The sequence below is a fragment of the Gossypium raimondii genome, chromosome 9 (assembly GCF_025698545.1).
Source record: "Gossypium raimondii isolate GPD5lz chromosome 9, ASM2569854v1, whole genome shotgun sequence".
Lineage (NCBI taxonomy): Eukaryota > Viridiplantae > Streptophyta > Magnoliopsida > Malvales > Malvaceae > Gossypium > Gossypium raimondii.
Genome location: NC_068573.1, coordinates 27499444 through 27523952, shown reverse-complemented (window position 1 = coordinate 27523952; position 24509 = coordinate 27499444). Strand labels below are relative to the sequence as shown.

The window sequence follows — 24509 nt, the reverse complement described above, 5'->3', positions numbered from 1 at the left end:
CTTCTAATAAACTAGATTGTAATTAGCATTATTCTTACAAGTCAAATAATTTTTGGGTTTCAAATGCTTTGTAGTAATATCTCCAGGTCTGGCCATAACGTCTACGCTGGGTTTGGGGTGTTACATTTAATTGTATCAGAGTCAAGTTCAAAACTTGGGCCGTGATTTTTTGTTCAAATTTTTGTGAAAAATGTTTTTCGAACAATAGCCTTTCTATATAAATCTGAAAAATGAGTTTTTAGAATAGTGAGTCTCTGATGTCAATCCTATAAGTACTTCTGCCTTAGTTAAACTTCTTAGTTAGAAAAAAATATTGTAGCGTTAGAACTATTCTGCGATAGTTAGAGACTGTAACAACTCTATAAGCTCTTCTGATAAAAATTATGAGTATAAAATATTTATAATAAACATCAAAATTGAAACATAAAATTATGATAATGTATATAATATATAATGAGTGCGCGGGGAACTAGTGGATGTGATACTAGTGGGCGCGGCGGACGCCGAAGAAGGGCTTGAGCTGAGCCATCCTCTATGGGCAGTATGCCCAATTTGGATACAAGTGAAACCATAGGTACGCCTACTGCTGAGACTAGGTCTCAGACTTAGATGGCTGGGGACGACACATTGTCCCAAGCCATGTTAAGAGTTTTGGAGAGGGTCGTTGGGACCCATTTTGGATCTGAGAGTCAAGGGTCAGTAACTGAACGACTCTAGTCCAATAGTACTGAGCTATTTAGAGGCATTACTAGGGTCACTCCAAGTGTAGCTGGATATTGGTTAAGTCCACATAAAAGATTATGAATGATATCAACTACACTCCTGAGTAGAAATTAAAGGGTGTAGTGCAGGTGCAGTGCCGTTGCTTCACGATGGACCTTACCAGTGGTAGTTGACCATTGAGGAGGGTACTCAGCCTGACCATATTTCTCGAGAACATTTTAAGAATGCCTTCCAAAGTAAATATTTAGGGGCGAGTTATGTGGAGGCTCGTAGACGCGAGTTTATAAGCCTTACTTAAGGTGATAGGACGGTAGTCAAGTATGAGGTCAAATTTTTAAGATTAAATAGATATGCTCGTGGGCTTGTCTCAACTAATTATAATAAAAGTATTCGTTTTGAAGAGAGGCTGAGCTATGACCTGAAGGTTCTGATAGCTCCACAGAGGGAGCAAGTTTTTGTTGTCTAGGTGGATAATGCGAAGATTGCTATGAAAGTTAAATGCATTAAGCAAGAATAGAGAGACAGAGAGAGAGAGAAGTTAGACTAAGTCTAAGAGGGATTCAGATCCATCTAGCTCTGTTCAACAGCCTAAGAAATGGGCCATGTTTGACAGGCCTCTATGGGTTGAGGCACCTATTGTTGTTATTGAGACTCATGTTTGTAGGGATTATGGTAGACGCCATCCGGACGAATGTTGGAGAATGTGAGGAGCTTACCTATGATGTGAGTTTATAGAGCACCGCATCAGAGATTATCCACTCCACTTTGGTCAAATCCAAACTCTAGCTCCGAGTTTAGTTTAGCTTTAGAGGGCACTGCAATAGCCACTTAGGGGTTGTGGGTAGGCCAGAGGTGGTAACAGATTGGGTCGGGGTCAGAGAGCACCAGAAAAAGGTGTAAATTAGGCAGAGGCTAGACAACCTACTTTGGCGTATGCAGCTAGGTGTCGTGAGGTAGAGACACCGCTGATGTCATTGCTGGTACATTCTTTATTAATATTATTCTGTATTTTGCATTGATAGATATAGGCTCAACACATTCCTACATCTAGTACGGTTAGTACGGGTTAGTAAGGTTTGTAGGAGAGTACCACTGGAGATACAAGATGTTGTGTTCCCTGCAAATATGATGGAACTACCATTTGAAGAATTTGACTTGATATTGGGTATGGACAGGCTCATAGATTATCGAGTCAGCTTAGACTACGCCACTAAGAGGGTGACTCTGAGAGCTAAGGATGAATTGGAGGTTACTATGATCAGCGAGTGTCGAGATTACCTCTCTAATGTGATCTCTACTCTAGTAGCTGAAAAGTTAGTTCGAAAAGGGTATGAGACATTTTTGGTCATTGCACATGATTCAAGTTTTGTGGGTTCATCTATTGGGGATATTTAAACTGTTAAGGAATATCTAGATGTTTTTCCTGATAAATTATCGGGGTTACCTCTGGATAAGGAGGTCGAGTTTGGTATCAAGATTCTACTAAGTACAGCATGGCGCCGAATGAGCTTATGGAATTAAAAACTTAGCTTTAGGAACTTCTCGATCGAGGGTTCATTCGATCTAGTGTGTCTCCATAGAGAGTACCGGTTCTATTCGTAAAGAAGAAAGATGGTACTATGAGGATGTGTATATATTACTGCTAGCGAAATAAATTGATGATAAAGAATAAGTGCCCACTTCCTAGGATTAACGATTTGTTCGATCAGTTTTGTGGGGCTTCTATAATTTCTAAGATTGATCTCTGTTCTAGGTACCATCAGCTAAAGGTTAAGGATCCTAATGTTCATAAGACTGCTTTTAGGACTCGTTATTAGCACTACGAGATCCTAGTCATGACCTTCGATTTGACGAATGCTCTAGCTGCATTTATGGACCTTATGAATTGGATGTTCCAGCTATACTTGGATCACTTTTTCGTGGTCTTCATCGATGATATTCTGGTATTCTCTAAGACAAAGGATGATCATGATGAACATCTTGAGTAGTTCTGTAGATACTCTGAGAGAAAAAGTTCTACGTTAAGTTGAGCAAATGTGAGTTCTGGTTAAGGGATATTACGTTTCTAGGTCATGTGGTGTCTGTTGAGGGAATTTAGGTTGGCCCTAAAAAGATTGAGGATGTGCTTAAGTGGAAATAGTATAAGAATGTGTCTGAGATCCGCAGCTTCCTTGATTTAACGGGTTATTATCAGAGGTTTGTTGAGGGGTTTTCGCTTATAATAGCTTCTCTAACTAAGTTGTTGTGTAAAAACGCACCATTTATTTGGGCCGATGTGCAACAATCAAGTTTTAATAAGCTCAAATATGTTTTGACTCAAGCACCCATTTTGATACGGCTTGAGCCCGGTAAAGAATTTGTAGTCTATAATTATGCTTTTCTTGTTGGGTTGGGTTATGTTCTAATGGAAGATGGTAAGGTAATGGCTTATGTATCCCAACAACTTAAGCCACACGAAGGTAACTATACTATGCACGATCTTGAGTTGGCTATGGTTGTTTTCACCTTGAAAATTTGGAAGCACTATTTGTATGGTGAGAGGTGTATCATTTACACCGATCACAAGAGCATTAAGTATCTCCTTACTCAGAATGAATTGAACATTAGGCAACGTAAATGGATTAAATTGTTTAAGAACTATGACTGTATTATTGAGTATCATCCGGGTAAGGCCAATGTTGTGCCCGATGCTCTTAGTCGTAAAGCGATGACCGATTTGAGGGTAATGTTTGCTCACCTAAGTCTATTTGACAATGGTAGTCTGTTAGCCGAGTTGCATGTTAAGCTAACTTACATTGATCAAATTTTGGTTAAATAGTTGGGGGATGATTCTTTGGCTCCATGGCTTTGTTAGGTTGAGGAGGGTAGTACTTGTGATTTTGGGCTAAACAATGATGGGATTTTGTGTTTCTGAGGTCAGGTTTGTGTGTCTAACAATTCTAAGTGGAGGCAATCTATTCTGCGGGAAGTGCATAGTAGCCTTATGCTATGCATCTTGATGGAAATAAGATATACTGATATCTTTGAGAGTTATATTGGTGGCTTGGTTTGAAATGAAAGGTAACAATTCTATCTCTCATTGTCTGACGTGTTAGCAAGTTAAGGCTAAGCACCAACTGCCTTCAGGTTTGCTTCAACCCGTTAAGATTCCTGTTTGGAAATGGGAACGGGTGACTATGGACTTCATTAGTGGGTTGCCCTTAACATCCACTAAAAATGATTCTATTTGGGTCACGTGGATTTTTTGACCAAGTATGCTCATTTCCTTACTGTCAGGGTAGACTATTCCCTATAGAAGTTGGCTAAACTATATATTTTTGAAATTTTTAAACTTCATGGAGTTTCGGTCTTAATTATTTCTGGTAAAGATCCTCGCTTCACTTCTCGATTTTGAAAGAAACTTCATAAAGCTCTGGGTACTCGATTGAACTTCGTTACTACGTTCCATCCTTAGACAGATGGACAATTTGAAAGGATGATTAAGATACTGGAGTATATGTTACAAAGTTGTGTGATTGACTTCCGATATAGTTGGGAGGAAGTTTTTCCATTGGTCGAGTTTGCTTATAATAATAGTTTTCAGTCCAGTATTTAGATGACACCTTACAAGACTCTATATGGTCGTAAATGTCATACCCTTTTGTGTTGGAATGAGTTGGGGGAGAGACAGGTTTTGGGTCATAAGTTGGTTTCTAAGATTGAAGATAAGGTTAGATTGATTTGAGATCGTCTTAAGGCTGTGCATTTTGATTCCCATTCTCTCTAACTTTATACTATTTTTCTTAATGATTCTATTCACTACCACGAACTTATTCTATAATAACTTTTTTAATAGTTCCCTCTACTCATTACGACACTCTCGTCTAAAAAACTTGTAACCATTTTTCTTAATTCACTATTCTCTATCGAGGTTCTCTCCTTATTAGCTAATTCAATTAAAATTTACAAAGGCGTAGAACCTAAGTCTACCACCATGCTTCGGCTACCTGAGCTGGCTTGAATGAAACCCTTATTGAGCGCTCCCATCAAAATTTCCAACTCACTAGCTAATGCACTCTGAACAAACGGATACATTCGCACTCATATTAGCATGTCTACGAGGCATATCGAATCTAATCTAATGCATACAAACAAACAAACAAACAAACAGTGTGAGTGGCCAGGAGATTATCCAACTCTCATTCTTGCAAGAAAATTTTAGGATTAAGGCAACATGTTCCCATTCCTACCCTACATGCAATTCAATCAAAGACATTTCAAACAATCTCATGCAATTCAAACAAAGGTATATCAACAATTTCAAGAAAGCAGAAAAGTTTAAACATGTGGGTTTTGAAACCCTAACACACAACAATCACCTAAGTCTGAGAGTTAATGAACCTAGAGCTATGATACCACCAAATGTAACACCCTATACCCAGCTTGGTTGCCAAGCCCGAATATCAAGATGCCATGCCACTATCTCATGTCATACACATAGTAATTGTCACATTATTAAGAAATCATCCTCTACATCAGTGATCCTATAAATTTTTAGTCAAACAACATGCCAAACATACTTTAAATAAACTTATAGTAATAATTTAACATGTATTAGGATCACTTAGCAAAATTTCCAAGACAATCATGTAGGTATTGATACTGACCCCTAGGGTATCGATATTTTCTTTAAGTGGTAACAATACCACCTGGAAAATCGATACCAAACTTGTATTATGTTTCTTGCACAAAAATCATACTGTCGAAAATTATCGGTGCCTGTTATAGGGTATCGATATATAGGGTTTTGTATATTTTTACCTTATTTTTTACTTAATTATTGTGTTTACCTTGAGTAATTATGATTAAAATAGGTGAATTTTACTTAATTAGTAATTTTTGATATGAATTTGGAAAGTATGTGAAAATATGCTTAATGACATGATTTTCATGCATATCTTATATTAATTGATGTTAATTTACTATTGTGTTTATTTTTCACTAAATAGGTAGGCTATGGAGACATGATGTAAATAAATAAAAGGTGGCCATACACAATTATCCATGTGGACGGCAAGACCATGCAATTTGGGAATAGGGATTGACTACTTAACCCAGTAAAGAAAGTGATAAAAAGATATACATGGCTGCTAAGTTTTGGACTAAAGAACTGTCCAACAAGGGGAATTAAAAGCCCAATTTTAACACTTGATATTGGCTACCCAAAAAGTGTTTTTAGGATATTTAAATAAAGGTCCTTGAAGTTGAAAAACAATCAAAATTCAGTCCAACAACTTACCTGTTGAAACTATCCACTACATAGCTATCTTTAGCTTGAAATTAAAATTCTAAATGGAAGACTTGGTCATCCCTTTCCCTTGATACATGGCCGACCACATGAGAGAGGGAAGGAAGGTAATTTTAAACTATTTTTAGTATACTCAAACCCTTCTACCTTTTTCCCTTGCATAGTCGTCCATCATTCTCCATCTTTAGCCTCAAAAAGCTTTGTCAAAAGTACTCCTTAGCCGTCTACCTTCTAAACCCTTAGCAAAGAAGCTTTCATCAGAACGAATGAGTGCATCAATTAGAACAAATATGAAAGGCTACTGAACTGAGCAGATAGAGCACATCAGTTAGAATAGATCCGAAAGGCTGTTGAACTGAGTTTACTCTTTTCTCTTGTTATTCATTTTAACATGTTTGCTTTGAGTTTAATGTTATTGACATCAACTACGCTCCTCTAAATCCTAATTGCTAGGATAATTATATTTAATGGATGAGATTTATTTAATTCATGTTAACATGTTTTGTGCCTCAGTTGGTTATGTTTAGGTCATTAAACCCGACTAAGTTAAGGTTCATAATATCTTTAGTTAGCTCTATTTTCGTGCATGGTTTTTAGATTTATGTAATTAAATTGTTGCAAACGTAAATGTCTCTATGACCTTGCACAAATACTAAGAAACCCTTAGTCTAATATTATCAATAAAATGCATATTTAACTAAGTAAAAGATCTAAGAATACTTAATTTGGTTTCCAAACCCATAAGAGATCAAGTTGCCATGGAAGTAATTCCGAACATGTTAGCATGATGCAAGTAAATTGAATTGATTAATGTAATTATCCTAGCTTATTTAAAGTTGATTTTTTTTATTGCTAAAGCCCTCATTCACACATTTAGGTAAAATTTCATTTAGATTAGAAATTGCATAGGGATCACTTTTGCATTTAATTTAATTAAATCATCACCATCCAAATTTATTGAGTTTTTATATCAAATTATTAGTTATAATTTTGCAATTGAATTGATTAAGCTTATGCAGTCCCTGTGGAGACGATAACTCATTTTTACTTACTTATCACTTGAACGACTACGTGCACTCGTGTAAAACATATTCCAATTCGTTACAGTTATAAGGTCACGAGTAGAAGTATAACCAGGGCTCTCAGTTGACGGTGGTTATGCGGCCACTGGTTCAAGTTTCATGCCACCAGAAGAGGATACTTTATTAACCCCATATATAAATTTGAGATCATAATCATAGGGAAAAGGGGGCTCACCGGTGTTATCAACTTATTCTTTTTCTCCATAAAACTAGTATCCTTAACCTTATTGTTTGAAACCTATGTCAAAGGCGGTGGCAATAAGATTTTCAAGGGGGAGTGACTGTGATGGTGGAGAAAAAGCTAACACTCGAGTCGAGGTGACAATGATTGTAGTTATTAATGATTTCTTTAATCAAAATAATCGTTGTCGCTTTCAAGTTGTGTTTTAGTTTTTATCCACTGTCACAGTGGCTCCTCCCCCTAGAAGTCTTCTTGCACCCAAATCTGTCACAGGTTTGGGGCAATGAGGCTAAGGATACTACTTTCACGAAAAAAAAATAATAAGTTGATTACACTAGTGAACCCCTTTTTTCTGTATGTACACTTTTAATATTTTTTAACATATTAGTTAATAAAATTCTTCATGATTACATTAATACCTTTTGTATATGATCCTCACGTGGTTTTTGCATGTAAAGCAAAATACAAGCAAATATTAGCTCACTAGTTGTCTAATGTTTAACTAATACTAAGTGATATTACGTGGTCGAATCGTAACATAAAAAGACAACTTATATTATTACACGAATCTAAAAATGTCTTTAGTCTAATCGAAGATGATCAAACTGATTGAAAGATAGAGTCGTGACACCAATATCTCAGTGTTGCAACACCAAGTGGTAAGGTCATGACACTATCTTCTGAAGTTGTGACATAAAGGACACTCACCACCGTAGAAAGATCCCAATTATTTAAGGAGCCAAATTCGTGACATCAGGACTAGAGCCGCGACACCAATGTTGCCAGGCAAATCTGGGAGAATTATGTTGGCAAGGTTACGACACCAATATTGAATCATCACTTGGAGCTTATTGCAAGAATTTTTTATTCAAAAAACTTAACAACATAGTGACTTAAATAAAAACTTTTCAATAGTTGAGTGACTTAAAGGAATATTTGCAAAAAGTTCACTGACCAAATTGTAACTTGTTTTATTAAGTGACCAAAACGAAAAATTACATATAATTCTGTGACTAATGGTGTAGTTAACTCTTAATTATATTTTAGTGAAATGGGATTGGAGAAAATTTGCCGCCTATTCTGAATCAAACACGTGGGGATATATGGATTTTTAAGTTCCTAGCTTATTTTCGGTTTGGGCCCATCATAGTTTGACAATTTTATTATTTTATCATTTGTTCGTTCATGTATCACTTGTCCTGGTTGTATTATACAACCTTGATTTGAAGATAGGAATCTTTAAATTTCTAAGTTCGAGAAAAGTTTGGGCTTGGTTGGCATTATGCAAAGATCAAGTTCGACTCGTGGCAGGGCCTGGAGAAGAAGGTATGACAAATACAAGCCAAGGTGGAGATTTGTAGGGTGTGCCTCACATTTATCAAACAGTTTGCAGGCACCTACCAAAGTCAAAAGGCAGCGTCACAATGAAAAGCTTTCCGACATTGCTACGAAGTCGTGATGATGCAAAGGAGGACGTTGCGACATGGTGACGTGTTTTCCACAAACACCGAGTCTCTTTTCCTAGTTAAATTTTGCTATCTTTTTCCCAATTAAACTCTGCTATCTTTTTCCCAGTTAAAGCTTGGTTACTCTAGAAATATTTTAGTCATATTAAGACTTTAAACTTAGCCTATTTAAAGAGGTCTTGTGTCCCTGTTTTGATAAGGTAATTAAAGATGTAGTAATACAGGGCTTTTCTTTTGGGGCGACAAGTCGTAGTCGCAGATGAGTTTTGGTGAGAGTTTTTGTGATAACTATTGAGAGAATTTTGTACCCCTTTTGATAGAAATCTATGAGAATTGGGGTTTTGTTTTTGGGTTTACTCTAGAAAAGTTAGGGTTTTATATTTGGGGTTTTGGGTAATGTACGTTTAGTACATTTAGATTTATTTTCTCCATATTGTACTCTCATTTTTTTACTCATTTAGTGAAAAGTCGATGCCTCCTTTGCTCATGGTTTTTTATCATCTTAACTGAGGAGTTTTTTCACATAAATTTTGTGTATTCAATCTTCTCTACTTTTCTATTTCGTTGTTTATATGAGCCGATCCCCAACACTAAAGCCAATAGTCAAGGTGTGGGACAGATTAATAATATTTTGAGTACTTTTTTTCCTTCTTTGGGCACAAGGTTAATCGAAAAAGAACTCAAATTCTCTTTTCATCCAATACTTCTGACACAGTGGCTATTGATTTAAGCGACAGACTTAGCCTCTCGAGGGTAAATGATTGGGGAAATATCTTGGAATTCCAGTTTTTCACAGACGGGTCTAAATTGGCACATTCCAATTTGTGGTTGACAAAGTTTGGGCCAAGCTAAATAGTTGGGATGCTTGAAAACTTTCAATGGTAGTAAGGCTCACTCTTGTAAAATCGACACTTCTTGCTATACCTAACTATTTTATGAATATTGCTTGTATTCTAAGTTCCATATGCAAGGAAATTGAGCAATTTGCACATAATTTTATTTGGGCATCAAATGTGTCAAGAAATTGCACATAATTTGGGGATAAAATTTGCTATACATAACTATTTTATGAATATTGCTCGATCTATGTTTGAAGATGATGCCTGCCGAGCATTAGAAGTTACAGGCCTTCAATAGGCTAACTGTAATGAACTTATCTATCTTTATTTACCAAAAAAAATAAAAGTTAAATTTTAATTTTATGGATTTATCATTTGACGATTTTAAAAAAAATGTATTTTAGTTAATAAAGAAATAATTCTAATCATTATAATTATTTTAATAAATATTAGAACTCTATACACGAGCATGCTTGTGGAAATCATGTATTTACAATATATATTTATGTTTTAAAATAACGTACATAAATACTAGTATAGATATACAATTGATGGAGGTAATAAAGTGTTGCATAATAAAATTAAAATTTATAAATTAAAATGAAGTTTTGGTTGAGTGGTAAGTTTAAGATTTTATTACGAATTCAATTGGTGTGGATTTAAATACCACAATATGTATATGTATATTTTATTTTGTTAAAATAAAAAAGACTAAAGTACTCTGAGATAATATAACTTATTTTAATTGCAGGATGGATATTTCCGTAATTTCTTTAATTGAGTTGGTGCCCGATTGACTCGTGACACCAAATAAGTCAATGACTTAAATAATTTTATAGATATACAATTGATGGAGGTAATAAAGTGTACAAAATAAAATTAAAATGTATAAAAAAAGCAAAATATAACTTTGGGTGAGTGGTAAATTTAAATTTTACACTTCAATTAGCATGAGTTCAAATCTCACCATAAGCTTTTTTAAAAACAAAATAAAAAGACTAAAGTAAATTAGAATAATATAACTTATTTTAAGTATGAAAACTTTTTATAATTTCCTTAACCAAGTAGATGCTCGATTGACTCGTGATACCAATTTAGTCAAGGCTTAAATAACAATATAGATATGTAAAAATTTAATTATATAAAAGATCAATTCCTACAATTTCACAAATATTCTTTTATAATGAAAGGTAAGGTAAATTATCTATATTGAAATCTCTATCACACACGTATGCATGTAGAAACCATGTATTTAAAATACATATTTATGTTTCAAAATAACATACAATAAATAATAGTATAGATATAAAGTTTCGTAGAGTGATAAATTTAAGATTTTACCAATGCAATTGGCATAGGTACAAATCTCGCCATAAGATTTTTAAAAAACAAAAGTACTAGAGTACTCTCAAATAACATAACTTATTTACATATGAAAAACATTTTAAAAATTTTTATTTAAAAAGAGGATATTTAGTATGATAAAATTTAATAATTAATTAACTTGTTTAAATCCTGAATTTATTATTTTAGAAAAAATTAAAATTTTAACTTTTTATATATTGTTTAGAATTTTTTTAGAATATATATATTTTAAAATATATAAAATTTGAAATTTTAGAAATATTTTGAATTTTATTTTATTTTTAGAGAGATCAATTTGTTCATTTTCAAAATTGTTAGGGACCAAAGGGGTACTTATACCAACCTGTCATTCGAATTATAAAATTCAACTCGACTTGAATTCGAAACTTGAATTATTATTCAAATTGATTAAAAATCGAATAACTCAATTCAATTAAGTCAAAATTTAATTATCTAAATATTATTATTAAATTGAATAGTATTTAATTCAATGAAGGTGAATGTGACACAGTAACTTTTGCTTTGTCTTATTATAAATTTAGATAATTGTTACAAAACGGCATTGTTGGTAACGTGAAAAGCCTTGCACCCCATCTACCTCGTGAAAATGCATTATTTACTTTTGGATTTTGCCTAAAACCCTACACATTACCAAGCTCGATGTGACACAACAAAGTAACTTTTGATATTTGTATCATTATAATAGTAAAAAACAAAACAAACAATAATTTCACTTAAGTGGACCCATTGTTTCAATGGAAGAGATGTCCCGCCACCAAAATAAAAGGCTTCTTCATCCAACATCTAAATAAGTTTTGGCCCATTGTTTCAATTTGGTTCACATATTTTATCCTTTTTTTTGTTCGTTGGATGTTAATTGTTCTCGTATATTTAAATAAATTTTAATGTATTCATATTAGAGATGTTCACCTGGCCCGGCCCATAAAAAAATTCGGCCCAAGTCCCAGGTCCGGGCCTAGCCCGAAATATGGGCCTAGAATTTTGTCCAGGCCCGGCCCGGGGAAAAATTCTTAAGCCCAGGCCCGGCCCCGGTCCGGCCTATTTTTTAAATAAACACAAAAAAATTTAGAAAATTAAAAAAAGTATTTTAAAAATAAAAAAATATTTTAAAATATTTTTAAAAATAAAAAATATATATTTATTATATTCGGGCCGGGCCTCATTTTTAAACGGGCCTCATTTTTTTGCCCAAACCCATATTTCGGGCCCATATTTTTACCCAAACCCTCCCATATTTCGGGCGAGCCGTCGGGCCGCCCGGCCCATGAACACCTCTAATTCATATATATATATATATATATATATATATAGGTGATTATGGGCTAATAATATTAACAAGTTGTTTATTAACTTATTGGAAAAAAAAGATTAAGTTATAGATTTTCTTGTTGATGTCAATTGGTTCCTATTATTATAACTGAGGGAATTTTTTATAGAAAACTTATTCATTTAATAATATTATAAATGATAATGTTAAAAAATTTATGTCACCGAAATAAATATTATAAAATTTTAAAAAAATTATAAACATCATTCTGAAGGGGAAATTAGTAGAAAATGCTGTTTTTAAAGCTTAATTAGGGATTTAGGCCATTTTTCTCAAATTTAAGGAAAAAGGTCGATTTTTGAGAGAGAAACAGAAAACGCTTCCAACAGATTGCGTTTTCTTCCTTCCAGAAATTATTTTTTTGTGTTGGGTGCTAAAAATGTGGAGAAAAGGATTTATTTGTGTTTGTGTTTTAGGGAGAAATTGTGATAGTTTAAAGGTATGTTTGAGTTCACAATGGTGCGCTAGCGCTTGGAGACCCATACATTTCATTTGCCCTGTACGGAGTGCACCACCACTTTAGAAGATATCGTACTGCAACTCGGGCTCCCAATTCACACTGGCTATTGTAAACTCAAAATTATATAGAGTTTTTCTATATATTTTTACCTCATTTTTACTTAATTATTGTGTTTATCTTGAGTAATTATTATTGAAAAATGTGAATTTTACTTAATTAGTAATTTTGTACATGAATTCGGAAAGTATGTGAAGTTATGCTTAATTACATGATTTTCATGCATATTTTATATTAATTGACGTTAATTTATTAATGTGTATATTTTTCACTATATAGGTAGGTTATGGAGACATGATGTAAATAAATAAAAGGTGGCCACACACAATTATCCATGTGGATGGCAAGACCATGCAATTTGGGAATAGGGATTGACTGTTTGACCTAATGAAGAAAGGTGATAAAAAGATGGACATGTCTTTTAAGTTTTGGACTGAAGAACTGTCCAACAAGGGGAATTAAAATCCTAGTTTTGACACTTGATATTTGCTACCCAAAAAGTGTTTTTGGGATATTTAAATGAAGGTCATTAAAGTTGAACAACAATCAAAATTTGGCCCAACAACTTACTTGTTGAAATCGTCCACCACATATCTATCTTTAGCTTGAAATTCAAATTCAAAATAGAAGACTTGGTCATCCCTTTCCCTTGATACATGGCTGACCACATGAGAGAGGGAAGGAAGGTAATTTTAAACTATTTTTAGTATACTCAAACCCTTCTCCCTTTTTCCCTTGCATAGTAGTCTCCATCTTTAGCCTCAAAAAGCTTTGTCAAAAGCAACACTTAGTCGACTACCTTCTAAACCATTAGCAAAAGAAGGTTTCATCAAAACAGAGGAGCGCATTTGTCAGAACAAATATGAAAGGCTGTTGAACTGAGCAGAGTAGAGCACATCAATCAAAATAGATTTAAAAGGCTCTTGAACTAATTTTACTCTTTTCTTTTGTTATTCATTTTGGTAAGTTTACTTTGAGTTTAATGATTTTGACATCAATTATGCTCCTCTAAATCCTAATTTCTGGGATAATTATATTTAATTGATGAGATTTATATAATTCATGTTAACATGTTTTGTGCCTCAGTCAATTATGTTTAGGTCATTAAACCTGACTAAGTTAAGGTTCATAATATCTTTAGTTAGCTCTATTATCTTACACGGAGAAGAAAAAGCTGAAACTCAAGTCGAAGTGAAAAAGTCTACTCGAGGTGACTTAAAAGAATATTTTTAAAAAGTTCTGTGACCAAATTGTAACTTTTTTTAGTAAGTGGCCAAAACGAAATGTTACATATAATTTAGTGACTAATGGTGTAGTTAATTCCTAATTATAGTTTAGTGAAATGGGATTGGAGAAAAGTTGTCGCCTATTCTAAATCAAACACGTGGGGATATGTAGATTTTGAAATTCATGGCTTATTTCTGGTTTAGGCCCATTATAGTTTAACAATTTTACTATTTAATCCTTAGTTCGTTCATATATCACTTGCCTTGGTTGCATTATACAGCCTTTATTTGAAGACTAGGAGTCTTTCGGTTTCCAAGTTTGAGAACAGTTTTGGCTTGGTACATTATGCTAAGTTCAAGTTCGACCCGTGGTAGGGCTTAGAGAAGAAGGTATGACAAATACAAGTCCTTGTAGGGTGTGCATCACATTTATTGGATAATTTGCAAGCACTTACCAAATTCAGCCGGTAATGTCGTTACAAAAAGCTTTTCGACATTACGAAGATGTTGTGATGATACGAATGAGGAGGTTGCAACATGGCGACATTGTTTCCAGAAACACCGAGTCTTTTTTCCTAGTTGAACTCTGCTATCTTTTTCCCGATTAAACTTTGCTATATTTTTCTGAGTTAAACTCTAGTTACTCTAGAAATATTTTATCCATATTTGGTCTTTTAACTTAGCCTATTTCAAGAGGTCGTGTGTCCCTTTTTTGATAAGGCAATTAAATATGTAGTAATACAGGGATTTTCTTTTAGGGCAACAAGACGTAGTCGCAGATGAGTTTTGGTGAGAGTTCCCATATGGACCACAAGACCATGCAATTTGGGCATAAGGATTTGCTACTTGACCCAGTAAAGAAAGGTGATAAAATGATAGACATGTCTGCTAAGTTTTGGACTGAAGAACTGTCCAACAAGGGGAATTAAAAGCCTAGTTTCGGCACTTGATATTGGCTGCCCAAAAAGTGTGTTTGGGATATTTAAATGATGATCCTTAAAGTTGGAAAACAATTAAAATTCAGCCCAACAACTTACCTGTTGAAACCGTCCACTACATAGCTATCTTTAGCTTGAAGTTCAAATTCTAAATGGAAAACTTGGTCATCCCTTTCCCTTGATACATGGCCTACCACATGAGAGAGGGAAGGAAGATAATTTTAAACTATTTTTAGTATACTCAAACCCTTTTCCCTTTTTCCCTTGCATAGTCATTCATCCATTCTCCATCTTTAGCCTCAAAAGCTTTGTCAAAAGTACTTCTTAGCTGGATACCTTCTAAACCCTTAGCAAAAGAAGCTTTCATTTGAACGGAGGAGCGTATCAGTCAAAACAAATCCGAAAGGCTACTGAACTGAACAGAGTAGAGCACATCAGTTAGAATAGATCCGAAAGGCTGCTGAACTGAGTTTATCTTTTCTCTTTTTATTCATTTTAATATGTTTTCTTTGAGTTTAATGTTTTTGACATCAACTACGTTCTTCTAAATCCTAATTGATGGGATAATTATATTTAATTGATAAGATTTATTTAATTTATGTTAACATTTTTTGTGCCTCAGTTGATTATGTTTTCAATTAATATCATGGTGCATTTCATTCATACGTGATTGGGTGCACTCAGGTTAGCTAAGCAATCCTAACTATGTGACGACTAGTAGACGCATAAGTGAAAAGAACAATGCTTAATTTAGGTCATTAAACCCAACTAAGTTAAGGTTCATAATATCTTTAGTTAGCTCTATTATCTTGTATGGTTTTTAAATTTATGTAATTAAACTATTACAAATGTAAATATCCCTATGACCTTGTATAAATGCTAAGAAACCCTTAGTCTAATATGATTAGCAAAATGCATATTTAACTAAGTAAAAGATCCGAGAGGACTTAATTTGGTTTCTAAACCCATAAGAGATCGAGTTGCCATGAAAGTAATTCTAAACATGTTAGCATGATGAAAGTAAATTGAATTAATTAATATAATTATCCTAGCTCATTTAAAGTTTATTGTTTTTTATTGCTAAAGCCCTCATTCATACATTTAGGTAAAATTTAATTTAGATTAGAAATTACATAGAGATCACTCTTGCATTTAATTTAATTAAATCATCACCATCCAAACAATCCATGTGGAGACGATAACTCATATTTACTTATTATTTGAACGACTATGTCTACTTGCGTAAAACACGTTACAATTCGTTACAAGTTTTTGGTGCCGTTGCCGGAGACTGTTGCCTTAATCATTCTTTGTGAAAATATTTTTACAATTTGGTTTGTAACACCCCAAACCCAGCCTGGACATTATAGTTGAATCTGATGATGTCACATGATAGTGTGTTTGAAAACTGATGCTCTTGTTAAAAAAATCGTAACTTTACTTAAAACATTTCCCGTTTAGATCTCATCATTGTCTTTTATTAATCCTAAAATAGTGATTTTCTATTCAGTCATTAGTTTGCAAAATTTTGTAGTTGCGGTAGCTTTTTAAAATAGTTTGCATATTTGTACGTATTTTTTTAAAACGTTTGATTGGTTTTGAAAACTCGATTATCCTTACTACTAGCAGTTGTAAGTCAAAACAAAATAAAAACCTCAATTTAAAAGTAAAAATCCAAAGAGACCATTATTACAGTAAAATACCCCCAAAATAAAAACAAAATTATTATTAAGTACTAAGTCGAATAAAATAGGTCGTTTGGCCACCGCTGAGTCCTTCGTCGCATTGAACCGCCTATGTCTGGGGATTACCTGTACAGGTGAAACAGAACGGGTGAGTTTACGTAAACTCAGTGTGTAATTCCCCATGCAAACAAACAGACAATAACGGATAATCTCAGTTTGGGCCTAAGCCCATTTCAGTATCAGTAAGCATTAGGGCTTTGTCCCATCACAAGACAAGATATAATGGATGCTTATGCGCTTATAAAATCCTACCCAACCAGCCTCTACACTCCATCTCCGTCCAGTCCTACAATCATTGTGGGGATATAATCAACCCACCCAACCCTACACTCCAAGTAGCACTGAATGCGGCACTAGACAGTAGTTGCAGCTGAGCTAGCAATAAGTTAGGCTAAAAGCCTTTTAGTACACTTCCTCCAATCAATATCAATCCCCAACCCAATGCAATGCATCATACAATCATGTTATGGGATCATGCATAATCAGAATAGTATATACATCATACTCATCATACAGACATACATATCTATCTCATATAGGCATACAACAATCTTTCAATCATTTCAGTCAATTAGGGGTCTAGGTATTCTAACCGTCCCTACAGTAGGTTCACAGTCGAATTGGGCGACCCGTTCAACCTTAGCATTCCAATAGTGAAAATGGGCCCACAGGCCCATGTTGCATGTCCATATGGGCCCACACGCTCGTGTGGACTACACGGCCCAAAATGGCCTTGGCTGAGTGGATCACACTGCCTGGCCCAATATACCCACACGATCCAATTTGACATGGCCCATGAATCGCTCACGGCCAGCCTCGTCGATCACACGCCCATGTTCAATCACACAACCTGTCACACTGGCAGTCGCAGGTCGGTATGGCGTCGACAATCACTTTTTTTCGACTTTTCATCGGTTTCTGCTTCCAAAGTTGTGTTTACACACCTGAATTACTTTCGACGTGTAAGCACTTCCAAGTGCACCGAAGCCTAAAAAAAATCATTGTACAAAACCTCGATTACCCATTAAAAAATTTAAAACTAACGAATTCATCGATTAAGGAATTGCCCAAAACTTGACTTACCACCGATAGAGGACCTTTATAACCATTTCTCAATCCAAGAACGAACTTACTCCTCCACGACCTTCACCGAAATCGTACGAACGTAATACCTGTTGCAAGAAGTGAACGATAATTACAGTAAAATAGAAAAAGAAAAAGGAGGATTAAAGGAGAATTTCAACAAGAGTGAAAGAAAAAGAAAAACAAGGTCGAAGAGGAAGAACAGAGAATTTCAACAATATGCAAGATGAAACTAAAAAAAATCAGAATCTTGGAATTGGGGAGAGAAAAAAATCTGAACTAAATGAGATAACCCATCAATGCCTCAATCTGCTCTAACACTCTCCCATTACAACTCAAACACCCCAAAACCGTCCAACACTCCCTCTCCCTATCCAAATTCCCTTAATTATCTCCGTCAACCTCTCCACTATCAGAATTTTAGTCCATCACAAACTCACACACGGCACAGGCAGCAAAATAAAACCCCTTGTTTGCACAGGGATTCGAACTCAAGACCCCCAGCACACTGACACTCCACTTAACCACCAGACCAACAAGCCCATTCTGATATGAATTTACAAACTTTAAAATATAAGCCTATTGAACCCAGTTAAGGCTTTATTCATAAAAATACCAAAATTTTCCCAAGTTAAGGCTTGAATTTGGGACCTCCCAAACACTCTCAAAACACATAACCACTGAAGTAGACATATATTTGTGTCACAATAATACAAAAATAAATATAAGAGATTTTTGGGGTGTTACATGGTTCTTATTTTTATTTAATTTCTAACACTACTAATTTATTATTTATTCTATATTTTTTGTGATTTATTTTAAGGTGTTTTATGAGCATAGATCGAATCATTGATCTATTACCTATGGACCCTGAAATCGAGTGGACTTTTAGACAAAGAATTACTCAAAGACAAGCCGAGATGGACAATAGAAATCAAAACGAGGAACAAGGTAATGGAGTCAATCAAGTGCGCAACCTAATCCTTATTGTTGATGATAGGGATCGTACCATCAGACAATATGTTGTGTCACTCTTCTATGAGTTACATCTGGGAATTAGAAGGCCGGATATCAAGGCACCCTAATTTGAATTAAAACCAGTGATGTTTCAAATACTCCAAATTGGCCACGGAAGATCCACACTTACATCTTCAATTATTGATGTAGGTAAGCGATTCATTTAAGTTAGCTGGTGTGACTGAAGACGTACTGAAGTTGAAACTGTTTCCATACTCGTTGCGAGATCAAGCACAAGCATGGCTAAATTCATTGCCACCAAGTTCAATATATACTTGGCAAGAAGTAGCAAAAGGTTTTTAGCATAATATTTTCCACCAAGTAAGAACAAAAAGTTACGAAATGAGATAACAACTTTTCAATAGTTGGATGATGAGTCTTTGTATGATGCTTGGGAAGGATTCAATGAACTACTTTGTAAGTGTCCTCATCACGGGATTCCTCATTGTATCCAATTGGAGACGTTTTATAACGGTCTCAACGCACATACAAGATTTATGGTAGATGCTTCTACGAATGATGTGATTTGTCTAAGTCTTATAACGAGGCTTATGAGATCATTAAAAAGATCACAAGTAATAACTACCAATGGCCGACAAATCGATCAGTTTTAGGAAAATGAGTAGCCAAAGTGCATTTAGTGGACGCACTGACTTCACTCTCTGCTCAATTATATTCTATTTCCTTTATGTTAAGATAGTTTACCACTAATGGTTTGAATAATTTTGTAACTCAATCACCAAGTCAATGTAATGTAGTTTCTTGTGTATATTGTAGGGATTGTCATTCTTTTGAGAATTGCCTTTCAAATTCTGAATCAGTGTATTATTTAAGGAACCAGTATCAAAACAGAAATGGACAATGACCATAGTCTAGTTTCTACAATCCATCATGGCGAAACCATCTAAACATTTCTTGGACTAATCAAAGAAATGGACCGAACAATAATCAAATGCAACATAGACCCAACCAAACCCAAGGGTTTAATCAACAAGCCCCAAAACCACTTCAAGCTGAAACATCAAACAGTTTGGAGGACTTATTGAAAGCGTACATGGAAAAAAATGATGCCTTGATCCAAAGTCAAGCAACAACACTGAAAATCTTGAAAACCAGATGGGTTAATTAGCTACTAAACTTCTTAGTAGACCACAAGGAGCCTTGTCAAGCGACACAGAAAATTTGAGAAATTTGGGTAAGAAACATTGAAAGTGGTAGGAATTTGGAGCCTAAGAAGGTTGTGGTTGAAGATGAGCCTACTGAAAAAGAGGAAAGTCAACCAACAATTGAAATTCCTACAACAAAAAAATCAGATGCTGAAAAATCTGATGAGATAAACCCTAAACTGGTAAATTCTGAGAAGCTAACACTTTCCTTTGCAAATTTACCTCCTTAGAAAAGTTGTCCATCTCAACCCAGAGTTCCATATCCTCAAAGACTTCAACGGAACAAGCAAAAACAAGAGGTAGAATTCAACAAGTTCTTGGATGTTTTAAAGCATCTACATATCAACATATTGTTGGTAAAGGCTTTAGAACAAATGCCCAATTATGTAAAGTTTATGAAGGATATCTTTCCCAAAAAGAAACGACTTAATGAGTATAAGATTGTTGCTTTGAAAAATGAGTGTAGTGCATTCTTACAGAACAAATTACTTCCGAAACTGAAAGATCTTGAAAGTTTTACGATATCTTGCAACATTGGTGAATCATATTGCGCTAAAGCTTTATGTGACTTAGGAGCAAGCATCAACTTGATGCCCCTATCTATTTTTAAGCTATTGGGAATAGGAGAAGTAAGACCCATTACTGTAACACTTCAACTTGAGAACTGATCATTAGCATATCTCGAAAGAAAGATCGAGGATGTTTTGGTAAGAGTCGATAAAATTATCTTTCCAGCTGATTTTATTATTTTGGATTTTGAAGTAGACAAGGAAGTTTCAGTCATCCTGGGGAGACCTTTTCTAGCTATGTGAGTTCAAGATGACATGGTAACATTTAACGTTCTGAAGGTAATGAAATTTCTCAATTCGATGGAAGAGTGTTCGGTAATGGAAGAATTATAAACCTTAGTTTCTATGGGAAGCAATTCTAAAGAAGACCCATTGGAGAACACTTTAGTTTCTATACCATTCAAAGATCAAAAAGGTAATCAAGGTTTGGCTTTGATGGAAGCCAATTCGAGGAGTTATATTTAACCACCGTAATTCGAACTACTAGAGTTGGTTAGAAGTTCAAAAATTTATACAATCCAAGTTATCAAACGAGGAACTACCTAAAATCGAACTAAAGGTACTTCCGTCTCACTTAAAATACACTTATCTTGGTGATAGTTCTACTTTGCTTGGGATTATTTCAACAGAACTGACAGAACATCAAGAGGGGAAATTGATTGCTGTCTATAAGAAATTTAAGAAGGCAATTGGTTGGACCATAGCTGACATACAAGGTATAAGTCATTCCTTCTATATGCATAAAATTATTTTAGAGGAAGGTGAAAAAGGTAAGATTGATGGGCAAACGAGACTTAACCCTATATTGAAATAAGTGGTGTGGATGCAGGAATTATTTACCCTATCTCATATAGTTTTTAGGTAAGTCCGGTTGTAACACCCTAAACCCGGCCTAGACGTTATAGCTGAATCTGATGTGTCACATAGAAGGGTTTTACGAAATCCAAGTCTTATGCGGAAATTTGTTTAATAAAATCCAGTTAGTTCTTAATTCTTAACAATATTTTAAACACACCACACAGGAAAAACGATTTGTTGTTGCAGATTTAAATTCGCGGAAGCTACTCCATTTAAGGTTATTTTGAAGTTAAAAATACGTGTTTGTTACGAAAAAAATAGTGTTTGTTGTGAAAACTTATTTAAATTTGTTAAGCAATTTAAAATAAGCAAATAAAAGCCAGTTAAAAGAAAATTAAAACACCAGAGCCTTATTACATAAAAATCACCCCCAAAGTAAAGTTTAAATATCTGTCTAGAATTAAATATTAGCGAACGTGTGGCCACCTCTGAGTCCCTCGTAGCTCCAAATCATCTAAGTTTGAGGATTACCTACACAGTCAGAAGGAAAGGGTAAGTTACGAGAACTCAGTGTGTAATCCCCTATCGTGTGATAACAGTCAGGGCCCGAGCCCTTTTAGTATCAGTGTGGGCCTTAGCCCAATACAATATCAGTACAGTGCAGGCCTTAACCCATTATAGAAATAGTGTAGGCCAAAGCCCGTTACAGTATCAGTATAGTGCAAGTATGCAAACCCATCCCAATCCAGCCCAACACACCACCTGTACCAACCCTACACACTATGTGGGGACAAAGTCGACCCACCCAGCCCACACACCAATATTGCAGTATAGCTGCCAGTAATAATATCGCAATAGAGCTGCCAGTACAGTATATCTCATACTCAGTAACAGTCAAATAAATATCATAAAGCATACGGTCATACATAGCATAAGGCCATAACAATCACCTTATCTCCTAGGAGTATAATAGTCATTCTACCCTTCGAGGGTATTTCGATAATTTTTAACCTTTGAGGGTATTTCGATAATTTACCCATCGAGCGTATTTTAGTAATTTACCCATCGAGGGTATTTTAGTAATTTATCTATTAAGGGTATTTTGATAACTTACCCATCGATGGAATTTCGATAATTTACCCATCGAAGGTGTTTCATTAATTTACCCATCGAGGGTATTTTGGTAATTGACCCATCAAGGGTATTTTGGTAATTTTAGCCCATTATGGCCTAAGCCCATGAAAACATTCATAGGGCCTCTACAGTCTAACACCATGTTCGTGGTCTCATTTACCACACGAGCGTTGGTACGCGCACAGTGCCGTCTTTTTCGATTATTCGACTCTTGCCGATAAGTAGTCTAGAGAGGGTGTGATTACACACCTGTTGCGAAAATGTGCTAAGATCCACGAGAACTCCAAACCTAAACACCCACGATACACCATCAGTTAATTAATCAACAAGATTTAGATCATTCCTTTCATTCCTTTCATTTTGAATTAATACAAGGCTTGAATTGATGCCCAAAGTTCAAAGAATTAGTGTTAGAGCAGATTGGGTATTCGGTCAACATTACAAACAAGCCTACTTACCCCCCACAGTATTCGGCCAAAGAGATATTCAAAGAAAGAAGGCAGAGATGTGCAGAGAAGCAAGGTAGTCAACGCTCCACCGATAGTTAGAGACTATCATCCAAAAGTTTCGAAAATAACAAAACAAGATTTTTGTCATTCAGTTTATATTGGAAAACAAAGAGACAAAAGAGAGAGGAAAAAGGAGATGCAGGATTCGGCTTACCATTGTGTTATGAATAGAAAAAGAGATCGCCGACCACTTTCAAATCGACAGGCTTAGCAGAGAGAGAATAGAAAAGAGAAAGTCGACCACTTAGACCAAGAGAAAAGAGGAACTGTTGTGAAAAGGTGAAGGTGAAAGAAGAGAGAGAGAGGAGTGAATTTGACTGAAAGAGAAATAACAGAAAAGAACCCGAAAGGTACCGAGAGGTACTTCACTTACAAGATATAGACCAGGGTGATAAACAATGCTAAAACACCAAAGAACAATTCGTCTAGAGAGAAAAAGAAGTAAACAAAAATGTCAAAAATAAGAAGGAAAAAAACCTGAACAAGGACTATACCCAAAAGGCATCTCTACCAAAAATCTGAGTAGCTACACACCCAAATCGGCACATCTCTCCTCTCACTCCAACTCCTTAATTCACTCTACGAATCTCTCCATAATCCTCTCCATAACTTGTCCCACAATCTCTCGATGACCAATTCAACCCCTCATCCCTCAGACTTCTACTGCAACACAAACTTTAACCGTCCTAGCTGCAAAAATAAATGCCCCCTATGCTGCCCCAACACTCGAACCTCAGACCCCCTTTCCACACTTGTAACGCCTCCACCACTGCACCACTAAGCTTTGTGACTTAAAGTAAGCACAATAATTAATAAGACCTAGGTACTAGTGTCTAGATCTTTTTAAGAGCAAAATTTAAAAATTCAGCAAAAGCCAAGACTCGAACCCAAGCTTCTCAAACACTCCCAAACACACTCAAATCACTTAGCCATTAAAGCAGACGAGCAAATTTTGTCAAAACATACAAAAATTAAAAACTAGAATTTTGGGGCATTACAACTCTACCCCCTTAATGAAATTTCAGCCTCGAAATTTACCTGATCAGAAAAGATGAGGGTATTATTGTCGCATTGCCTCCTCGAGTTCCCACGTGCCTTCCTCCAAACTGTGATTACGCCAAAGCACTTTAACTAGAAGAATGGACTTCTTCCTTAGTACCTTAACCTCTCAGTCTAAATTCTGTACTGGTTCTTCCTCGAAAGTCAGATCTAATCTAACTTCGATCTCCTCAACTAACACAATATGAGTAGGATTAGAGCGATAACGTCTTAGCATAGAGACGTGAAATATATCGTGAATCTGATCCAACTCTAAAGGTAACTCAAGCTGATATGCAACCGGTCCCACACGCTTTATTATACAGTAAGGCCCAATGAATCTAGGGCTAAGCTTACCTTTCCGTCGAAACCTCAGTATCTTCTTCCAAAGAGAAACCTTAAGAAACACATAATCTCCTACAAAATACTCAATCTCCCGGTATTTAAGATCTGCATAAGACTTTTGCCTATCAGATAC

At 35.2% G+C, this 24509-nt stretch overlaps 1 non-coding gene across 1 annotated transcript; it reads right to left on the bottom strand.

Moving 5' to 3' along the window:
- Window positions 1-19150: 19150 nt before the first annotated feature.
- On the bottom strand, window positions 19151-19257 carry LOC128032940 (small nucleolar RNA R71). Its single transcript, XR_008189280.1, has one exon. It is a non-coding gene; the product is annotated as a small nucleolar RNA R71 (small nucleolar RNA).
- Window positions 19258-24509: the final 5252 nt, after the last annotated feature.